The sequence below is a fragment of the Malus domestica genome, chromosome 06, assembly GCF_042453785.1.
Source record: "Malus domestica chromosome 06, GDT2T_hap1".
NCBI classification, from domain to species: Eukaryota; Viridiplantae; Streptophyta; class Magnoliopsida; order Rosales; family Rosaceae; genus Malus; species Malus domestica.
Window position 1 is genome coordinate 4,674,971 of NC_091666.1, and position 8,839 is coordinate 4,683,809.

General features: G+C 34.1%; 2 long non-coding RNA genes across 4 annotated transcripts; both read right to left on the reverse strand.

Annotated features, from left to right (window-relative positions):
• Positions 1-3,263: 3,263 nt before the first annotated feature.
• LOC108173598 (uncharacterized) lies at positions 3,264-5,051 on the reverse strand. Of its 2 annotated transcripts, none has more exons than XR_011581917.1 (2): positions 4,814-5,051; positions 3,264-3,522 (listed from the first exon to the last, which is right to left on the reverse strand). It is a non-coding gene; the product is annotated as an uncharacterized lncRNA (long non-coding RNA). The 2 variants fall into 2 exon arrangements; XR_001790286.3 differs by lacking the exon at positions 3,264-3,522 and adding an exon at positions 4,649-4,751 and having other exon boundaries at positions 4,814-5,040.
• A 957-nt stretch (positions 5,052-6,008) lies between these two features.
• Positions 6,009-8,432, reverse strand: LOC139197252 (uncharacterized). 2 transcript variants are annotated; one of them, XR_011582489.1, is made up of 3 exons: positions 7,978-8,432; positions 6,924-7,274; positions 6,009-6,832 (listed from the first exon to the last, which is right to left on the reverse strand). It is a non-coding gene; the product is annotated as an uncharacterized lncRNA (long non-coding RNA). The 2 variants fall into 2 exon arrangements; XR_011582488.1 differs by having other exon boundaries at positions 7,411-8,432.
• Between the last annotated feature and the right edge of the window lie 407 nt (positions 8,433-8,839).

The window sequence follows — 8,839 nt, forward strand, 5'->3', positions numbered from 1 at the left end:
TTGCTTAGCTCGTAATTTATTGTTGATTGATTCAATATTGTGACTAAAAACAAGACAGAATACAAGGGAATAAAAAAAAATGTAAAAATCACTTCGCCCAAAATATTTTCTGATCTTTGGTGTGCAAGTTTGTGTTTTTTTGATACGATAATTTCTACTCGATGACCCCAAAATGAACAAAGAATAAATGTCTATTCCTCTTTATTTGTGAGTAAGAGATTTTAGATTCAATTCTCGTCAAAGGTAAAGTTTTTTTTTTTTTTTTTTTTTTTTTTTTTTTTGGGTTAAAGCTAAAGGCGAAATTGAATTACATTATTAGGACAAGCACATTGTTAGGTTTAGCCTACTCCCCACTCCCTTAATGAGATACTATCATTTGTTCAGAAAAAAAAAAACATAATAGAGCATCTCTGACATTTTGGGGAGATTTGTGCGAATGTTATAAAGGACCCTCCATAAGATTTCTTTCTCTCTTTTTTTTTATCGGATGTCCCTGAAGGGACAGGACCCTCCATGAGATATTTTCTTTAACAATGTATTCATGCAAAATTTAACAATCAACATTCTATCTTAATCGAAGTCGACATCTCAGTCCAACAAATTGAATAGTCACACTCATATGGGTTTCTCAACTGACATGAAATTATGATTTAGGACTAATTCATAAAAAAAAATACGATTAAAAGAGAAATATAAAAGGACGCATGTGCTTGTGGGAGGCAGTAATAGACAAGATTTTTTTTTTTTTAATTTTTTGAGAGGATTGGAAAATTAATATAAAAATTATAAGCTCCTCTTAACAATTGTAATATTTAATGACCAACAAGGAAAACTCATCGCCATATGTAAACTGAAAACTTTTTATCAAGTTTTTAATAGAAAATATATGTACACATGTAATATAGGATGTATATATATGGGGTGCAATTTGGGTTGGGTCAACTCGAATCCATCCATGCCCAACCCAATTTTAAACCCAATTGAGTGGATTAAATTGAAGTAAAAACTCGCTCAAACCCAACTTAACCTCAACTTGATCATTTATTGGGTTGAGTTGATTCCTTGCCTATGCATATCAACTTAACCAAACTCGATTCCTAGCCCGAATTCTCTCAAACACATATTACTCATTCAACTTCATATTATATAAGCAAGGTACAGGTTTAGGGATGACTAAATTGAGGATTGTTGTTGGTTTTGATTTGTACAATGGATGATAATGTTGCTTTTATGTTTCTCTTGGTTGAAACTTTGGTATTCTCTTGTACTTGTATTTCAACTTCACATATTTGAAAGATTAAAACTGATCTCCATGCTATTTGGCTTTGTGTGGATGATGATGTGTAAAATTAAATAATAACTAATATATATTGATGTTGTTTACAAAGTTTAATAACATCTTGCAAAATAAGGTTTTAAGATTTAGCTCTATAAAGTTGGACAAACTCGAACTCAAGCCAAGTAAGCCCAAGCCCTTTAATTTAAATCCAAACTAGAATAAAACTGTATGAACTCGAATCCAACCAAAATCCAAACTGTGAATGATAATTATACAAAATTGAAATTTTTTGAGCCCCTTAAAAATTAGGGTCCATGGGTCGATGCACCCTTTGCAATATACCCAATGGCACCCTTGTAAAAGAGCTCATAATTATTTTTGTGAAAGCCGAGCGTATTTCTTTATACAACAATATATATTTAGATTAAAGGGATGAGGAATATTGATATCAAACTCGTCATCTACGAAATTGAAACTTAAGACATCTCACTTACAAGTGAAGAGAAATACAACTAGACCCTTATATATATATATATATATATATATAAATTCCGTCCAGTAAAACAAACATTTTCTTGATATCAGCTAAAGTGTGATTAAGAAGCCCTTATGGGAGCTTTTCAAAGGAGTGTTATTATTAAAAACTTGTTAAAATTTTAATTAAAAGTACAAGTTCTTTTCTTGCGGGTTCTTTCCTAGAAAGCGTTACGCTTTTATGTACTTTTGCCAAACCTTAAGCCAGGAGCATTTTTAGTTTTTTCAAAAACGTTTTTAACACTTTTAGAAGAAAATTCAAGCCAACCCTATTTACAGAAGTACAAGAAAACATGCCTTTCCTTTTCTTTTGCATGTCGTCCAATCTTGTTGTGGATAGCATGTTGGTTTTCTACATGCGTCATACGTTCGAAACTCCTGATCTCCTAAATTATTGTAATTAGTTTCGAATCATTATTTCATTATTTAAAAAAAACAAGCCTTTACTTTTCGTTTTATTTTGTTTGTACATTTGATTATAAAGCATTGTTGCAAGAGCTAGTACTATTTCTGATTCTTAATTTGGTGTCAGTCATAGCAAGAACAAGGATTATATTCTAGTAAATCTGGACAACTATTATTAGAACAGGGGAATTGTATAGTAGATGCACAACAGGCCAGTGTTAAAGTGGAGATAAAGATTCTCCATATCTGAAATTCCAATGCCAAAGAGCATATAAAATATAGCACCTTGTAGGTTAAATTTCTCCCCCCACCAAAGAATGGAACATTGAAAATGAAAATGGGAGTTCCAAATAATTGAGAATCTGAGATCAAATGGCTGTGCAGATATAATCCGTGGGCCGAAAAAATAAGCAGGCAGCAGGTGCGGGTGAGTTGATTGAAGTGGGCCCATTGAAATTCAAGAAACAGAAGAATAAGGAGGATAAGAGCTTTGCTAGTTGCTAGTTGCTGCAACTACATTGTGACGTGAAGGTGAAGTGACTCTAATTTAGGTTATGCAGAAATTGTTAGTCAAAGCAGTTAAAATGTGTGATGCATGCAAGTTGCAATCCCATGCAACCCATGTTGAATATTTCAAGAATATATATATATATATATATATATTGTTGAATAACCCACCCTTAACCCCACCTGCTTACGGCCCACGCCACGCCCGATAGGGTCGCATTGTCTTCCAGCGTGAAGGAGAACTGTCGCTTCTCGAGTACAAGTTGGAGGGACCATCTTCATCTGCAACTTCAAAACTAGTTTCATTGGACTTGTACATGGATGATGGATTCAATAATAATCTAGCTGAATCATAGGATATTTTGGGATTTTTAAAAGTCCTACATTCTAGATTTGTATTTTAAAACAAAAATCTAACTGTTTAAACACCCGAAGTATCTCATACTTCAGGGTACCAGAAAATTCCTTGAGTGACAAATATTTTATTTTTATTTTAGATTATGTAACGCATGTTATCACTTTGTCATTAGCTACGAAGTAGACCCAAATTGTTATTAATTTCTTGGCGATGGAAATACTAGTTTATAAATCGTAGTTAATGGGACAACAAGACTCAATTCGATCGATGTATTGTTTGTTTAAATTCTTTGGTCCTTCTAATAGACCTTAATATGAAGGTTTTCTTCTTCCCTAGTTCACGAGATCAATAAATATCTTTCTTGAAGCTCCAAAAGATTCATAAGAAATCCAAGTGCATTGAACGGCCCAATTTGTCACATACCGGTAAGGATAGCAACCTGACCAATCACACGCAAAAGTACAAGGCGAGAACTTAATTCATAAATAATTAATAAATGGACATGCCAAAATCGAACCTCGCCAATAATAAATCGCAATCATGTAATAGCAAAGCATTGTACAAATTAACACTGGTAGAGAAAAATTTGCGCGACCCAACTTTATGTGACGCATCAAATTTTGTCGCACAATGTCACTTTGTGCGATGAAATCAGAGTATCGTTGTACGAAAACATCAAGGCTATAAAAAATAATTGAAAACATTAGGCCACGAAACCTTTCACCGCGCAAGAAGGCTTAGCATGACAAAATGGATATTTCATTGCACAATATCTGGGTAAAAACGCAGTAAAATGAAGGTTTTGCGCCATCTCGCACGACCAACAATTTTTCGTGCAAAAATCTTGTGCCATGAACTATTCACCACATAAAGAACTTTGAAATGATCGGTAAGACATTTAAGATGGTGTAATTACTGCAAGCTTTGTGCGACGGGGACTTCGTGGTTCAAAGGTTCCATGAGTTCTATTAAATCACAGATCCACCATCCCTTTTAAACATACAATTTAAATTTGAAGACTTAAGTGGCACTTTGACCCTTTTAAAAAATTTCTTCTCCACTCGATATGTCAAACTATTATGTACTTTTCATAATTGTAATAAGTATTTTTAAAACAAAAAATAAAAATAAAAATGATGAAAAGCACTTATTTCCTAAAATTAGATTTGAAGTTGCTGTCAAATTTGACAGCAACCATCTTTGATGTCAATCCGCATCATGTCACATATGAGTTGACATTTCGGTTGAAAAACACTAATGTTGTTTTTTTTTACTGTTATTGTTAATGTGTACTTTTTTACTCTTCCTTTGGAGATGCTCTAAAGTAGTAGTTAAAATGGGAATTTGACTGTTTATTATTTTATTTTATAATTTGTTTTGGTTCTAATTCTTTTTTGTGCGTTTAATACATAGTTATGTTTTGTTTTACAATAATTTTTCCGCCAGTTTATGATGAAAAAAAAAACTTTAGTTATTATATCTCAATCATTTTATAAGCATAAATACCCTCAATTTGTAATTCCGGGAAAAAAATGGTGAGTTATCATTTATTTTAGCAATAAGAGTTGATGCCAAGATAAGGATTAACTTGGAATAGGGAAGTGAACTTCCGCAGGGGTGATTCGGTCGCTTACAGTTACAATCCTTCAGCTTGTGTGTCTCGGAAACCTGCAAGGAAGAAAGGAATAATGACCTTCTTCTATAGATGTATAGCTGGGAGAAGTTATTACCTTTGGTTGATGTGGGACTCTTAAGATATTGTTGTGGGGTTGAGACGTCGGAGTAAGTGAGCTCCATGTAGGAGGAAGTGAGAGCTTACGATTGGTTACAGAGTTAGTCGGTGGCACCTGTTGCCACACGAGGTAGTCAGCCTTGGCATGTGGTGCGGGAGCTAAGTGTCGAGTGAAGAAGAAAGTTGATTCAGAAGGCGTGCTTCGATAGTATGGCTTTAACAAGTAGTGAAGGCTTGACAGTTTCGAGACCGATCACATATATATATGCTACAAACAGAAGTAAATAAAAGAGAAGTGGTGAAAACTGTGGCCACATTTTTCTCAAATTAGTTGGACAAATGTGCAAGTTTAATACTTTTCTTGTTGGACAAATGTCAAATTATTTCAAATCCAGCCGTCATATTTGATTTTGAACACATTTGAGTAGTCGTATTGGATACAATTGGTCAAAAAATTGCTAAGAAGGTGAGTGGAGTTGAAGGTCTACAATCTTTGTCAAAGGAGAATTATTAAACCAACTTAGTAAATCTTTTAGAGATGTATTTTTCAGGTCCATTCACTACTAGGTAATCTTGGAGATGAATAAGCTGTGAGGCAAAACTAATTCCTTTCTATTAGTCTCAAATGATCCGTAAAGATTGTTCTATCCCAAATATAGAGACATTTGACAAAATGACCATACTTAGTCATGACATTTGCCAGAAAGTTTGTCTCCCAAGAAATAAAAACAAAATGCTTCGCTGAAAATCTAATGTCTTCAATTCAATGGTTGTCTATAACCTTCAAGTTATGGAATTCACTTCCTTGACATGACTCAATCACTCTATATTCACCCTTATAATATTCTTCCTTCTCGCATGTCATCAATTTAATGAAAATTCAAATAATTCAATAGACAAAAAGTGTAAATTGATTCAATTTCAAAATCTTAGAGGGCAATGTGAGAAAATTGAAACCTCGTGGCCTATTTTGATAATCACCCAAAACATAGAGGGTGTAGTTAGCCTCCAAGTTTATGACCAAAATAATCACCTCAAAATGAAAACTTTTTAATTCAATTTGGATTAGGAACTTCAATTTTTCTTCAATAGTTTGAAAACTCATACGAGAAATGAACGATCAAGATCGAGTTTAGAAAATATTATTTTTGGGTTTAGGGTTACCCAGTAAATAATAAGAGTTTAACCACAGGTTTGGTTAAACTCTCTTCATCTTCCGGTGTACAATGTAGGAACTGGGCTCATATGATCGAACTTTCCATACAAATGGTGTACATGTCCAGCTTTCTCAGCAGGTCATAAAGTTTACCAAACACAAGGACCTATAGTAACTTGGTAGAAGACACAAGACAGTGCACAGTCAGAAACCCTAAACCTACTCATACTCCAAAGATGGTTTAAAATTGGCAAACTCTTGAAACATCATTGCGAACAACATAACACACAACATCTTCAAATTCTCATTGTGATTCCGAATAAGGAACTGAAGCTTGAAGTCATCATTCTTCATGACAGTAAACATCTTTCTCCTCTTCAGTGCAAAATAACTCACTTGCAAACCACCACAAATCACTCGCAAGCTCTGCCCCAGGTAAAGTCTCGACTACTTTCAACACTTCCTCAGTGCTATAAGGTTGTGCAACTTTAGTATTCATCGATTTTTCAGCATTCTTACTCTTAGCCATGCCAATAAGTTCAATTTGTCGTGACAATTCTGCAGCACCTCCCACATTCTCTTTCTTTTGTTTCGTAGCAGCTGTACTCAGTGGATGAGAAGCTCTCTTTTTTCCTCTCTCTTCAGTACCTATATAGTAACTTGACTCGTTTCATCAGAATCGCCACTTTCTTCCAATGTAGTGACATCATTCTTGGAAGCCCCTCCACTTTCAACTCGGAGTACTCCAGATGAGGGTGCGCAAGAATGTTTACCGGTGGCAGTGGCATTCATAAACATCTGATCTAAATTCTCCTCTAGCTCAATGCCAACATCACGAAATTTTGCAAAGTCTCCGTTTCCCTAATAAAACTTGCATACATATTGAGATTAATAATAAACTCATAACAGTGAAAAAAATATGATAACTCATAAACTAAAAATAGATTCACACCTGAGTTTTATTTTCCCACCATCCTTGAGATGCATCAATAGTACTCTTAATATGATTCCAACCAAGACCAGTTTCCTCTCATTTGAGTTTTATCCACAATGTCCATCCTCTTCTAAGTGAATCCCATTTATTTTTCAATTGTGTTCTATTGAACTGTCTTCCAAGTTCTGCACTACGGTTGTTGATCAAATTTGCGTACCCATCTTTATCCAAGTGTGTACCAGGACGCCTTCCTGCCTCCACCTCTTTGATGCAACCGTCACAGAATACAGATGTTGTATAAGTATTCAAACCCGCCTTTTTCTGTTTTGAATCTTTTGATCCATTCCCATCTTATCATTTTGTCCCCATCTGTGTGCAAAAGAAAAAGTGACAGGTAAAATATAAAAACATATTACAACAGGGATGCTTGCTATTGTTTCACTCAAGTACATGTTATTAACATGATTGCCAACAAACATCAATTTCAAAGACAAACATTTCATACCAGCAGAAAGGTGTATTGTCCCCAGAGCACTGAATAATTTCTCAAAAGAATGACAAGAATTTGATTGTTAAAGAGTTCAACATTTTGAGTGATTGATGCAAAAGTTAAGAATCACATAAATTATGACAAAAAGTTTGGTAAACTGGCACTCTGAAGTTATAGAAATAGTTAAAAACAAACAAACAGTATGGTGACACCGTTGATGATCTTTTCAGGACAAAAGGGAAAACAAAACTTCCCAATCATAAAGAAACCACTAGTATTCCATTCACAAGATTTCCCAAGTCCAACTTCTGTTATATTTCTCCATGATCATGTATGACACTGATCTCTAGAGATTCAGAACAAATTTCTCTCCCCAAAGATATATATTTTTCGCCTGATTTATAAGGGAACATAATCTGATGGATCCCAAAAACAGGAGGAATAATCATGCTGTGAATGCACCGTCGTTAATAAATTTTCATGTCACTAACACTGAAGAACACACATCCAAGAACTACATATGAAAATGATTTCAATTACAGAACAATTATATATGTCAAAAAAGAGCTATTAAGTGATTACCAAGCAGTCCTTATGTGGTTATAAATTCATCGTTCTCTTAAATTTGAGTAAAGAAAAATTATTAATTTACAACCATCTCCCTAGCATGATTGTGCAGAAAAATGATACACAAGTTTGGTAAAAAAAGATGTATCTTGTAAAGTTTCATCGACTTATAAGTCGGTGGTTTCCATTTCATGTAAAGGAAAAGACAAAAAAATGCACAACATAGTGAAAGCCAAGTACAAAAGAAGCAAACCCAGCAACCCAAAACACGATGAGCAGTATGTACCTAACCAAAAACAGTAAGCACCTGGAGGGTGTGAAATTGAGTTAGCTGTTGTTTAACATGGATTGCAAGATTGTTTCATTGAACGAATTTGTGTACTATTCTTGTGTTGGTTTTATTGACAAAGCACAATTTTTTAACACATCCCACTTAAAATTTCAATATTGAATGATATAAATGCCTTAATATAGAATGAGTAAGTGTTACACTCTTAAGTTAATGCCTGCCGAAAATATGCACAGCTTTGGTAGGAGGCTAACTATATATAGTTTCGACAAATACTTGTGGAAAACTTGCATTATTTTGGTTCCTAACTACTGATGTTTTAAAACAATTTTAATATTGATATGCTGAAACCAAGGTGCTAAAGATGTTAGTTGCTAGTCGGACGTTCAGCTGGGGCGTAGTGCCTAAGCGGCTAGGTGATGCCTTATCGGATTAGGCAGATTTATGTAATTTCTTATATATTGTATAAATAAGTGTCTATTTATACTTAAAAAATACATAAATGTATACATGAATTGCAAAATAAAATAAAATAGAGATTATAAAGTATTAGAACATATTGAAAACATGGGGAACAAGTATATAATG